The sequence below is a fragment of the Protopterus annectens genome, chromosome 5.part0, assembly GCF_019279795.1.
Source record: "Protopterus annectens isolate FY-2018-M chromosome 5.part0, PAN1.0, whole genome shotgun sequence".
Taxonomy (NCBI): domain Eukaryota; kingdom Metazoa; phylum Chordata; order Ceratodontiformes; family Protopteridae; genus Protopterus; species Protopterus annectens.
In genome coordinates, this window is record NC_056735.1 from 1,193,076,611 (window position 1) to 1,193,091,141 (window position 14,531).

Here is a 14,531-nt window from a genome sequence, read left to right on the forward strand (position 1 = left end):
AATGGCATCTTTTTCACAGAGAGTAGGGGAAAGTTCCTCAATGGCCTTGCCATATTTTCCATAGTCAGTATGACTACAACCTCTAACCTCTCTGAAAAAGATGCCAAAGGGTAGCTGCAGAAGAGGTGGTCTAGATGGTCGACAGTGGAGAGATGATGGAAGTAGAAGTGTTGAGTGTGATGGAGAAAGCGGCTATTACTGTCCCCCAGATTGGCCCCCATGTCTCTGATAGACGGTAAATATCCCCTAACTAACTATTAAATATCCCCTAAGTAAAATAGCACCTTGCTACTAAACCTTTAGTAACCTCTTAACACCCACTCCGAATAGATGCCCGTTTTTCATGGGGACTCAACTGGATTGGATTGCATTGCACGGTTAGGCTTATAAAGGCCCTAGTGATCCTTATCTCAGTTTATACCTATGAACCTATGATGGTAATGCTGAAATAGATTCACTGGATAATCTTACCTGTCTGTTGTGATGAAAATATCACAGTCACAAGTCACAGTGCTTCTGAAAGAATTTCTTGTCTTTCTCTAGAAAATATAACTGATTTCTAAGAAGGAGCCAAGTAATGAGCTTGGCTGTATCATGCTCTAAGATGATAAGAGCACTGTTTTTTTTTTCCAGAAGGCCACATAAACTGGTCTGTTGGGAGAGTGGATAGTGTGTTGTCTAAGTTTCTGTTATGTGTAATGCCTTTCAGCATGATGAAATCAGAAGTGTTTTGCTGCAAAACAAAGTTCTCCTGCTGAAATTAATGAAATAGAGGCTTTTCTCTTCAGAATATCCAAAAATGGTTTCAAACATGTCAGGGGACACGTGGGATTCATATGCAACTGTTTTGGCAAATATAAATTAGGAGAGCATGCCACTGCAGATGATGCAAGAAAAAAAGACACCCTTGTAAGGTTGTTATGGGAGCGCAACCAGATATGTCATTTGGAACAATTTGATGTCACTGTTGGAATTCACAGTGAAATAGTTTAGGGCTCTGATTCACTTAGGATCAGAGTCTTTGTGAAAAAAAGTTTGAATTTTTTTCTCTTGGCTGAGATTACGCTTGCAAAGTCAACATAATGAAAAAAAAATGATAATGCAGTTTAGAGCAACAGAGGTAATGGAAGGTGATCCGTGGGGCTATGTTTTATTCCCCCCTCACTCCCACAGGACTAAGCCCAAAGCTCCTCTGACTGCACACATATGACCTATTAATTTTATGTCATAGAAGCAGAGAATCCCTAGGCAAGGCAAGAGCCCATGTGTTCCTACCTGGGAATCCTTAGTTATCTCATCCACTCCATGAAGAGAGTCAAGTGGTAAGGACAATGTCAGCTACCTAGGCCTGTGGGCAGCCCGCTGTATCTGCTAGGTGGAGTACTTTCCCACCTTCTCCTGCAGCAGCTCATCCATGTTCTTCTGTTGTTGCTGCTGTCTGAGGAGAAGCACGTAGCTGCATGCAGAATTCCCTTCAGCTTACTGTACAAACTGATCATGGCAGAGCAGGATTGGTAGACTCAAGCTCCATAGGTTGAATACATAGTGCTCTCACTTTCTTCAGAAGGGAGTCTTCATCTGTAAGGCAAGCCAGAGCACCCTACCCCCTTCCACTCCCAGGATACGTGAACTGGTAATGGATGCTACTGCCATCCCCCCTACCCCTTACAGGAACCCATGGTACTATTCATCCTGTGACAGCATGAAACTTAAATCTTTATCCTTCTGCACTCTGGATCTCAGCTGATGAGTTATTTTCAAGTAAAACGTCAAGCTAGTTTTTGAAATTCAGAAAATGTCAAATGACGGACAGTTGTGGAATGGAGCATGGGAATTGAGGTTAAACTAGAGTATAAAAGGGTACACATGTTTTACATTTGCCTGTGGTTACAGTAATAAAATGGATGGTTAAGAATTGGAGGCAATCCAAAACTTTTTTTTAATGGATCTGAAGGCCACTTTATTCAGAAGTGGTCAGTGGTGTGTAGGAATAGGTACAGACTATTGTGTAGGACATGTGGAAGTGAAGGGCATTTGTCATTTCATTATGATCTGTTAAGTGGTGTTGAAGAAACTTTAATGTCAATGAGAGGAAGGTGAGGGAAATGTGGAGAATGTTAAGTTTGTTATAACACTTGAATCTATTTATCAGTATGGAAAGAAAGTAATGCAAATGAAAGTGCTGAAAATATTGACAAAACTGATATCAGTCTGAGCAGCACAAAATTCTTAAGTGTTCCTGTGCATGTAAAACCTCTGAAAATATAGAAAAAAACCCCTCCATCAGCAGGAAAATGAACAAATAATACACTGTGAATGATTTCCCAGCATTTGTATTAAGGCAGCAAGCCAGCAAGAATTCCATAACCTCCAAAGGTAAACCCAGTTTCCACTACATCATAGCCTTCATCAGTATAAAAAGCTAGCCCTGTGTGTGTGTGTGTGTGTGTGTGTGTGTGTGTGTGTGTGTGTGTGTGTGTGTGTGTGTGTGTGTGTAACAGTGTACAGTGTGGCCTGAAGGTACAGGAGTCTACAATATATCCGAAAAATAGCACCAAACAAAATTAACCATAAATATGTACAGCACCACAAAACAGCAAACCAAGGTTTCACACAAAAGGGTTCTTCCAAAATGAAAGAATATAGCAATAACCCACGCCTGGGTGTGGGTAATGCTGGATTTACCCACGGTTGGCGTGGTTTGGTCCCGAGGGTGAAGCCCGAGGGACCAAACAAAGACAACCGTGGGTAAATCCAGCATTACCCACACCCAGAAGTGGGTTATTGCTATTATACAATGCCATTATTTAAGAAAATAAATAATTACTTTTCTTAAATAATGGCATTGTATAATGCCTCTTTGCTGCCCTTCCGCACCTGTCTGGTGTTCCGCGGCAGTTCTGATGTACTGCGCATGCCTACGCAGTACATCAGAGTTGTGGCAAAGCAACGGAGAACGCAAGTTCTCCGTTGCTATTGTCTCGCTATGTTAAATGGGTTTAACATAGCGAGACAGCTTTAAAATAAGCAACGGAGATCTCCGCTGCTTATTTTAAACTGTCTCGCTATGTTAAACTCATTTAACATAGCGAGACAGGTTTAAAGCAACGGAGATCGCAAGATCTCCGTTTTTACACTGTGTCGCTATGTTAAAGGAGTTTAACATAGCGAGAAAGCTTTAAAAAAAGCAACGGAGATGTCCGTTGCTTTTTTTAAATCTGTGTCGCTATGTTAAACTCTTTTAACATAGCGAGATTAGTATTTATACTAACGGAAAAAGTCCGGGCGACCGGACCTTTTTCCGTTAGTATATTGAAGGATTTACCACGGGCACGCTGGTTGGGCTGGCCAATCAGCGTGCACGTTTTTAGGGTAGGCATTGTATAATCAATGTTTAAATGCAGATCATGACTATTTATATGATTCTAAACTGCAGATCTAACAGTAGGTATAGAGCCAACCACATGCAATAAAGTGAAACTGATGCAAGATAAGGCAACAACATCTGGTATGATTCCCAATGTTTTTGTGTTAAAAAAGGTCTAAAACTAATAAATGCTGGAAATGTAAAACAGTTTCATAAAAAGTGATATGTAATCCAAACCAAAAGATAGTTCATACTTCACCCATAGTAAACCACAAATTTATATCAAATATTACCATCTGGTGAGCAACTAGTGAAACAGTAGCAGCGTGAAATACAAGTATGAAAAACATTCCTGTTTGAAACCAGAACATGCTAAGAGTGCTGACTGAAATGAAAAAGTAATTGATGTTATATACACTATTAGTGACTGAATTGAAACTCTAATTAAATGCTATATACCCCATTAGCTGAAGTGTGTTCTTTCAGTAGACAGAAGTACCTTCATTTAAATTTGTAGGAGTAAAGTCAAGTCTAAGGCAAATAACCTTGTTTGGTAACTAAATGGCAGTCCTTACTTGCTGAAACATTTGATAAATATCTTTTTTTTTTTTTTTTTTTTTTTAATTATTATCCTTCTCCCTACAGGAATAAAAACTATATATATCTATCAAGCGTTTCAGGTTTAAATTTTGTACTATGGTTCAGGGTGCCCAATGATCATTTTAATACTGATGTTAAAGATTTTTGCGGGAAAATTAATTTGAAGTTCTTGTTTCTTAAAAAAAAAGTAACAACAGTAAGTAACAAATACTATGGATACTGGGTGCCACTTTAAAAATAAGAAATCACCTTTAACCAGCCTGTTTTGTAATGAACAGTGATACATGGATTTCCTTGGGCATTAAATCAGGAACATAATACATATTTTGACAATTTAAATAAGGAAGAGCATATAAGCTTGCAACAACTGAGTAATAATAAAAAAAAGTTTTAGTTTGTAAGTCTGATAAGGGTAGTAAGGCAGTGGTTTGGAATAGAGTGGATTATCAGAAGGAATGTTTGTTGCAGCTGACTAATGTACAGTTTTACTGCACGTTATTCTTGGATCCAAATAAGAATTTTAAATAAAAGTTGATAACCTTCCTAAATAGTCATCATTATAGCAATGGGTTATGAGTTATTGCTATAACGATGACTAGTTAGGAAGGGTATCAAAAAAGCCATGGTGGTGCAGCGATTAGTGTTGTTGCCTCACAGCAAGAGGTAATCCTGTTCGATTCTCAGCTGGAGCGCCTTCTTTGTGGAGTCTGTATGTCGTCCCTGCAGTCGAGTGACGTTTAAAGACATGCAGGTAAGTGTGTGCGTGAATGGGTGTGCCTTCTTTGAAGGTTGGGCGTCAGGCTGGCAACTCGGCACCGTAAAAATCCACCGCCAATCATTAGCGGACCAGAGTTCCACTGTGGCAACCCCTAACCAGGAAAAGCCGAAATACATTAGTTTTTTTATAGCAATAACCCATGGTAGGGTGTGGGTAATGCTGGATTTATCCATGGTTGGTGTGGTTTGGTCACGTGGGCGAAGCTTCTTATCCCTGTAACTTCAGCCTCTCTTGTCCTTGTTACACTTTTTAGTGTATTTTTCCCTAAGTACCATTTTTGGTAATTTTCCCTTTTCTTCTACCTTTTAGGTAGTTTCTTTGACTTATTGTTGGTATTCCTTCATAACTTTTATTTAAAGTTAAAAATAAGAGCAAAAAAGTCTCTTTCCCTTTTTTCTTTTTCCTTGGCTGCTATTTACATAGCAATGTCGGAAAAGCCTTTGGGTTTTAAAAAATGTAAGACCTGTGGCCATAATATCCCTTTGTCAGATGCACACGAGTCATATGTTTATTGCTTAGGTCCAGCCCATTTAAACTCTGCATGTGACATATGTAAGGGCTTTAAAACAAGGGCCCTTATTGACCGTAAAAATAAATTAATCTTAAGAGGATTAATGCCATCATCGTCCTCTGATACAGTATCTGGGACTCAACCCCCAAGAAAGGAGATAAAAAGGAGGCTAACAAGCATTCATCTGACCTGTCAGGCTCTTCTGCTCTGAGCTCGGATCCTTCTTCTAAAATACCTAAATCATCAGATCCACTTCCATTGGATCTGAAGACCAACACCTCTAATCCAAGTTCTTCGGATCCAAATTCTAAGACTTTGGATCTAACCCCATCAGATCCAAAGAAACACAAAGATAGCTCTCCTATGATCTGGTCTCTTCACACCTTGGATCCAGTATCTTCCTGTCTTCCATCTCCTTTCCTGGAGAGATGCCACAGCTCCAAGACCTGTTCCATTGCTTCCTCTTCTCAAGCCTTCAGACTTTTGACCAAAGCAGACATGGATAGGATAATGAGGAAATTTCTCTTGATGCAAGTTCAAATGGGGGCTCTCCCAAGTCCTACCCCATTGGGTGCGGAGATCTTCATAAGTACCACCTCACCTATTTTGTCTCCTTCGCCAATCTGACCTTTGGTTTCAAAGCTGAAACAGCACCAAAAAAACTAAAAACTGTTAAAAACCACAGGTAGCGAGCGAAAAACTGAGCCAGCAAATAAAAACAAACGTAAACCGTTTAATAAGCGCTTTCGGAAAAACTAGTACTTTTCCTTCGTTATAATAACAGTATTCCTCTCTTATTATTGTGGGAATTAGTCCATGCTGTGTGTATAAGTTTTTTGTCAACTTTGGTTTTTAGCTTTTGTTTACCCTTTAAACAATTCGAAGGGTACATTTAATGTTATTTTATTCTATGCTACTTCATGGTAGCATATGGGTTTAAAGTTTTTGTAACACTATTACTTTAATTTAATTGATTTTTTACTTAACTGATCATAATTGAAGTTTGTTGAAGGTATATAACGTGAGTTAATTGATTTTTAAAATGTCTGATGAAGGAAAAGTACTAGTTTTTCCAAAAGCGCTTATTAAACGGTTTAAGTTTGTTTTTATTTGCTGGCTCAGTTTTTCGCTCGCTACCTGTGGCTTTGGTTTCAAAGCCTTTGGAACCAAGAATCCCAGGTCCAGCCATATCAGATCCAAAGCTCACTGTATTTTCTAATGTGGTACTGTCTCTGAGTGGATAATCTCAGAACACTCTGAGCCGTAATGTCAACGCCAGATCTGAGTTGTTGGAGTTATCTCCGAGATTGTTGGAGCCATCTCCGCCCCTCAGAGCCTCGGCCCTTAACAGCTCGGCACCAACTCCTGCTTCGAGAGGTTTGCCTTCAGGTTGGAAGGAGTCGATGGTTCAGAAGCATGTCTTCTTGGAGCCGTCTGTTTCTTTCTCCCAGAGCCTTTCTGATTTCAAGGTAGTTGAGAGAGTTTTCTCTGCCCCAAGAAAAAGGGCACATCCACCTTGCTTGGCTTCCACTTTCTAGACCCAGTTGTCCTTGCTTCTTGAGCCTCAATTTCCTACTCCGCAAGGACAGCCAGCTCAAAGTCTCCAGGATGCCCCCTCAGGGTATATTGATTTCTACCGACACTTCTCCAGAACACCCCACGAAAGACGTCCATAGGAAAGGAAAGTGCAAAAGGAAGCACTTGTACGCTCCTGAAGAGTCTGTCATGGGGGATACTGATTTCGATGAGGCGGAAGAGTCCTCAAGATCACCATCTGATGACATTGCATTTGGAGACATATTAGAGATCCTCAAGCATAGGGGGCGGTTGGTCAGCCAATAATCCTTCCCAAGAGCAATCACTATTTCTGGAAGCCTTTGGTGCTGGCCTGTCTACCTTTTGGGTGACTCCACTCACCGATGAGCTCATTGATTTGATCTCTCGATGGGCGTGGAAGGAACCTGACTCTGTTAAGCTGATTCCCCAAGACAGTAGACAGGATTCTGGTGCCACCCAAAGACAGGGAATTTTGGAGCAAGGGAGAACCAGTTAATGCCATGGTCATAGTGGCAGCCACAAAAAGGAACTTGCAGAACCAAGGTCCTCTGTTCATCCCCCTAACAGGGAGTCTAGGCTGCTGGACAGATTTAGGAAGTGTGTATATGCTTCAGCGACCTTTGTCCTTTGGTCACTGAACTATTTGGCACACTTCACCAGACTTCTGAGGGATTTGATTAAAGAATTCACCAAATCCCTCTCCAGGACCATTACTTCTGAGGCACAGAGCTCCATTGCCTCTTAATTGGCTACCCTATAGTCCATTTCAAATTTGTCTATGAAGCTCATCTCACATGTAGGTGAAGGTACCTCCAGGGCAGTGGGTTTGGGCATTTACATTAGGAGACATGTCTAGGTGTGTCTGTGTGACTTTGCGGAGCCCTTCAAGTCTCCTTTCATCAGTGTTTCCTTTGACAGAAGTTCTTTATTTGGCCCCAATGTTAAAAACACATCCAGGTATGAGCAAGATGGTAAGACCCTGTCTGCAGTGGGCATACGTTTTTCAACTCCTTAAAGAACCTCTACTAGGAATCAACAAGGTGGTCGAAAAATGTGTTTCAGAAAGTCCCAGGGTCGATTCCATGACCTACGTGGAGATAGTTCCCCCAGGGGCAGAGGGAGAAACTCTAATGGAAAACGCCACCCTCACGGTAGAAGAGGCCCGCAGAACCAAAGGTCCAGAGATACTTTCTTTGACAGAACCTACCAGTGCTGTTGAAAGGAGGCCCGATTGTCCATCTCTGAAGGCAGTCAGGGGTCATTTTCCCCTGCACCAGAGAGCCTGGATTACAAAAGATTCATGGGTGTAAAGTAGTATTTCCAGAGGTTATATAGTAAATACCCTTCCCCTAACAGTGAACAAAATTCTTGATGTTCCACCCAGTCAGAGGAAAGCAGCAGCACTAGAAATAAAAAAGCTGCTAGAAAAAAAGTCTTCCAAGAGGTCTCACCGGACCAGAAAGAATCCAGAACTTACTCAAGATTCTTTTTAGTGCCAAAGAAAACAGGGGACTGGAGATCAGTTTTGGATTTCAGCAATCTGAACACATCAGTTCAGTACACGAAGTTCTGAATGGACACAGTTCAGTCCATTCTGCCTTTCCTGCACAAGGACGACTGGATGTGCTCAGTAGATCTTCAGGATGTGTACTATCATATAAAAATGAGCAGACAAATCCAGAAGATACCTACACCTCTGGCTGGGAGCCAGTCATTACCAGTTCAGAGCTCTGCCCTTTGGTCTCACCACAGCCCCCATGGTGTTCACCAAGTACATGGCAATAGTAGCAGTTCAATCGAAACTGCAAGGATTCCGTGTGTTTCCTTACTTGGACGGCTGGCTCATAACGGCTGCGAACATTAACCATTAACTGGGACAACTACTCGAGTACAAACTCCCAGGCCCAGCACTTCCTGGAATTCATCAACTCAAACGCCCTGGATCAGCTGGTAAACTCCCCTAACAGAGGTGAAAACATAATGGACCTGGTCATCATCACCAACATGGATGACAGGTGTTCCACACCGGAGGTCAACCCGTCACTGGTTAGATCAGACCATAAACTAATCACTCTGGATGTCCACACCCCACCAGCACCCCCAACTAAGGAAACCACGGTAAAAAACTTTTCTAAAGCAAACTTCACCTTACTTGAGACAGAGGCAGTAAGTTTCACAGCCCCCACGCTAAATATAAAACTGCCCAAGATGCAGAAACCTTTACAAATGCACTCTATGAGCACCTACAAGGATGCATGGATCGTGCCATCCCTAGCAAAACCAAGACTCACTCCTCTAAGAGAAGGAAAACAGTCTGGTGGACCCCTGCCATAAACAGGCTATACAACAGAAGGAGGAAACTAGTTCAGAAAAAAGCAAATCCCAAGAAGGAAAGACATCCCTGATCAGTATCGGTAAGAAACTAAGGTCCCTCATAAAATCATCCAAGGCTAACTTCGAAAGAAAAATAGCCAAGGATTCAAAAGATAACCACAAAGCCTTCTTTAGTTATCTTAAGAATCTAAGTGGCAACACTTAGATATGTGCTGAACTAGTGCAAAATAGCACAAAATATACTGAACCTACTGATATTGCCAACATCCTGGCAGATAGATTCAGTGCAAACTTCACCCCCCTCTCACCCCAAAAGGGCCCACAACAATACTGGAAAAGTGTAGTGTCCCGGAAATCACAGACGCACAGGTGAAAACAGCCCTTTTAAAAGCCAAAAACACAGCGTCAGTGGGGTCAGATGGTGTCCCAGGCTGAGTTTTGCATGAACTACAGAACAAACTAACACCCCACCTAAACACGCTGTTCATCCTAAGTCTCTCCACATGCTACATGCCCATAGAATGGCGCACAGCAACGTTTATTCCACTCCACAAAGGAGGGGACACAACTGTCCCTAGTAACTATCACCCCATAAGCCTGACTAGCCTGGTCTGCAAGGCTATGGAGTGCATCATCATGGAACTCATTAACAAAGACATTGGGAACCTCCAAACACTTGACCCGACCCAGTTCGGCTTTATTAAGTGCAGATTGTGCCTACTAAACCTGGTTGACTTCTTCGAGACAGTCACCAAGGCCATAGACGAAGGAAAGGTTGTTCACACAGCCTACCTTGACCTCGCCAAGGCTTTCGACACCATTCACCACTCGGGTATTACAGAAAAACTCACCAGCCTGAACATAAACCCCTACGTCATGAGATGGGTTGCCAACTGGCTTACAGACGGAACTCACACGGTAAGAATAGCCGACTCCAGGTCTGACTCTAAACCAGTCAGAAGTGGTGTCCCGCAAGGCTCGGTCCTGGAACCCCTACTGTTCTGCATATACTTCTCAGAAGTACAGGCAAACACAGGAGGACTATGGCTAACCAAGTTCACCGATGACTGCAAACTGGGAGCCATAACTGACTCTCCAGCTGACACGGCCATCCTCCAAAAGGGCCTTACTGAGATGGACACCTGGTATCAAAGTCATGACCTCAAGCTAAATGCCAAAAAACGCATAGTCATCCCATTTGGGAAAAACAAAACACCCATGAATTACCACATAGGTGGCAGCCCCCTTAATACAGAAGAGGTAATAAGAAATCTGGGGACCCAGGTAGATAGTAATCTCTCCTTTGACAATCATATTGCCAAAGTAGTTAGAAAATCCTTCTATGTGGCCCATCTAATTACTAAAGGGTTCGCATCTAGAAATAAAGAGGTTATAGTGCCCCTCTACTCGTCACTCATCAGACCCGTCATAGAGTACAATGCCTCATTTGGGATGTACCTCACAAGACACTTCCAACAGCTGGAAAGACCACAAAAGTACCTCACCAAGAGGATTACTAGCCTCAAACATTTGTCCTATGCAGCCCAACTGAAAAAACTCTGGCTGTACTCAGTGGCATATTGCTTACTCAGAGGTGATCTCTGCCTGACTTACAAAGCCATGTCCAACTCAGAATTGATGGACATGCTCCACCTAAACAAATCCAAGTCACTCTGAGCTAAACCTCGCCGCAACAATAAATAGAACATGCTGGAGAAATAGATTCCTGTCACAGAGACTCCCCATGCTTTGGAACAAAATTCCAAACTACATTAGGCAGAGCCCCTCACTAACACTCTTCAAGAGAAGCCTTGACGAGTGGATGGGTAACAGAAAATACATCCCTGGGATCACTTCATTGGCTTTGCTTGACAGAAGATCAGTTAATTAATCAATGGGGCGGCGAAAGCCGACACACTCTGGCTAGCTTATAAATGCCTTCTGGCAGATAGCCTAGTACCTACCTTTGAACCTATGAACAGGCATCATCTGATCAAAGTATGAGATTATATTCTCCAGTTCTGCTCTCACCTGGGAATTACTAATGATCACAGCAAATCTCAGCTCAAACCAACTCAAGTATTAGTTTGTTGGAGCTTTCTCTTGACACAGTATCCTTGACAGCTTCCCTTCCCTTGCCAAGGGTACAAACCATACAATTCCAGGTCAGAAAGAACATTCAAAATTCAGTTCGATTGATTCTTCAAGCTTTTGGGGTCAATGTCTGCTGTGGTAGTTTTGGCTCCGTTAACAAGATATCACATGTGAATTCTTCAGTGGACCCTAGCAACTCTGTGGTCCATTCTACATCAACCCTTATTCACACAAATCAAGATAATTCAGGCTTGCAAAAATTACTACCTTTGGTGGATTCACTCAGATCAGATAATGCAAGGTTGCCCCTTAACTTTCCCGCATTCAAGGCCATAGTTATCATAGATGCTTCCCAGATTGGATTGGGGGCCACTTCTTGAGAAAGACAGTCCCAGACAAATGTTCCCCGGAAGAGGCCAATATGCATATCAGTGTCCTAGAAATGAGAGCTGTCATCCTAACATTGCAAGCCTTCCAAGACACTCTCCCTTCCAGGACTGTAGCGCTTCAGAAGGACATATCAGTGGTCCGTTACATCAGCAAACAAGGGGGAACCAAGTCTTTCCCCTATGTTGAGAAGCCTTGAGAGTATGGCAATGGCTGATCTCAACCAGTTAATTTCTGAAAACAATGCACATTCCTGGGAAATCCAACGTGATAGTAGACAAGTTAAGCAGGTCCATTGTAATGCCTCACAAGTGATCATTCAACTTTAAAGTGGCGGAAAAGATATTCTGTCAGTTGGGCCAAACTTGCTGTGACTTCTTTGCATCTCCCCTCAACATGTGCAGCAGGTTCTTTGCCCTGGTCCCCCCACCGGGAGAATCACCAAGAGACACTCTTCTCCACGATTGGCCCCCTGGTCTCCTCTCTGCCTTTCCCCCTGTACTTCTAATCCCCAAATTCCTTCAGAAAACATCTCGATTGAAGAGCATAGTTATCCTAATTGCTCCTTATTGGCCTCCTCAAATTTGGTTCCCCTTTCTTTGGCCTCATCTGCTTTGTCCTCAAAGGATTCTGGATCCAATTCCAGACTTTCTGTCTCAGCTGATAAACATGATACACCTAGACATCTTGGGCCTAAAATTAACCCCATGGTTTTTCCACTTCCATTAATAGCAAGACACTTTAGGGTCTCTTCCCCTGTTTGTCACATTCTTTTATCCTCCCACAAAGCTTCTGCTAGAAAAATTTACAAAAGTAAATGGAAAAGGTTTCTTATTTGGGCACAGCAGAATGACATTAGCCCTTTTTTAGCACCAGTGCCTAATGTTCTAGAGGTTTTAGCAAAACGTTTTAATGAAGGTGCTAGTTCTTCAACTGTTACAGCTAGCTGCCATTTCTAATTTTCACACTGGGGTAAACAATTCATCTTTAGCCTGTTTCAAACTTTGCAAGGCCTTTATAAGGGGAACCTTTTTTTTTAGACCCCCCCTTTAAAGAACCAACCCCCCCCATGGGATTTGAATTTAGTTTTACAGTCTCTGACCCAATCTCCCTATGAACCATCCGCCAAATGTTAATAATTTCTAACTTGGAAGACTATCTTGTTAGTGGCTATTACATCTACTAAAAGTGTATCAGAACTTGAAGCCCTATCTTCTTCTTTTGGCTTTTCCTGGTTAGGGGTCGCCACAGCAGATCACCTGTCCACTCATGATTGGCAGTAGAGTTTTACGGTGTCGAGTTGCCAGCCCGGCGCCCAACCTTCCACGGAAGGCGCGCACACACACACACGTACGCACTCACTCCTAGGGCCAATTTAGAGTGTCCAATTCACCTACAGCATGTCTTTGGGATGTGGGAGGAAACCCACGCGACCACAGGGAGGACATGCAGACTCCGCACAGAAGGCACGCCAGCCGAGGATCTAACCGGAGAACCTCTTGCTGTGAGGTGATAACGCTAACCTCTGCACGACCGTGGCCACCCTAAACCTCCTTATTTGATTTTTCAAAAGAATAGATTATCGTTATGAAATAACCCATCCTTCCTAAGGTGTTGTCAGAATCCAAAATTAACCAAAATATCAGTCTTCAATTTTACTTTCCAAATTTTTGAAACAAAGGAGAATATATGCTACATTTGATGGATGTCCACAGGCAGTTACTCTTCTACCTACACAGGACAAAAATTTTCAGGAAATCAGATCAATTATTTGTTTCATTTTCAGATTCAAAATTGGGTAAACCAGTTACTAAAGTGACCTTAGCCAAATGGTTAACTAATTGTATTTCATTTGTTTACCAAAAAGTAGGTTTGACTTTGCCAAAATCTCTAAAAGCTCATTCTTCCAGGTCTGTGGCAACCAGTGTTTTTATCCAGATCTTCTTTGGATGATATTTGTGCAGCTGCAACTTGGGCTTTACCCTCTTACATTTATTGCTCATTACAAATTGGATCTGGTCTTTAGGGGAAGGGCAGCCTTCGGCCCAGAGGTGGTCAGAAATATCCTCCCTCAGAGTACTCCCAAGATTGAGGTAGCTGGGGACTCTGTCCCAACAGTTGAGGAATGAATGAAAATGGCAGCATCAGTTATGTACATACCATGACGTTCCATCTGTGGTGTCCATTTTCATTCTTCCTCAACTTCACTCCCTCCACTCCCCTACCAATTTGACTTCTAGAAGGATCAGAAGATGCTAGAGAAACCAGTGTTCCTTTGTTTGAGCTCCAGATACTGGTATTTTTTTCTGTGTTCACTAAAAGTCAGCAAATATGATCTGATGGTCTGATGGTAAGGGACTGGTGCATTACTGGTAAGAGAGGAGCTCAAGAGCTTTCGGAGCTCCATGAGCTGTAAAAAGTGTCCAAGTCTGATCCGAGAGTCAGATTCGAACCAAACAGTTACAGAAGAATGAAAATGGACAACACAGAATGGAATGTTATGGTAAGTACATAACTTTTTTTTTTTTATATACATATTGTCAAAAATTCACAAAGATTCTTTTAAACCACTAGGGAAACCCATAGTTACAAGAATGGGGTATCTAACTGAACACTTGGACTATTTTACTACATTGTTTGGCCCTTTTACTTGGATGCTTTAAAGGCAGGAATCAGAGCACCTCTAGCCAGTTTTTCTGGTACTGGTTAAACGCAACTAATAAATGCAGACCTGGTTTTAATACCTTTTTGTTGTACTTAACTGAACATGTTCTATCTAAAAATATATATATTTTTTTATTATGAGAGTAACTGCAATTTACATCTGCAAGGGACAGCTGTGGGAGCTTCCTTTGCCCCAGTATATCCCACCTTGTTCATGGGGTATTTAGAATAAATGCTGA

General features: G+C 42.1%; 1 protein-coding gene across 2 annotated transcripts in view; it reads left to right on the plus strand.

The window, feature by feature from the left end:
* LOC122801597 (cytochrome P450 2U1-like) overlaps nt 1–14,531 on the plus strand; it is a 356,967-nt gene that overhangs the window by 205,046 nt on the left and 137,390 nt on the right. The gene's annotated exons all lie outside the window — the stretch shown is intronic.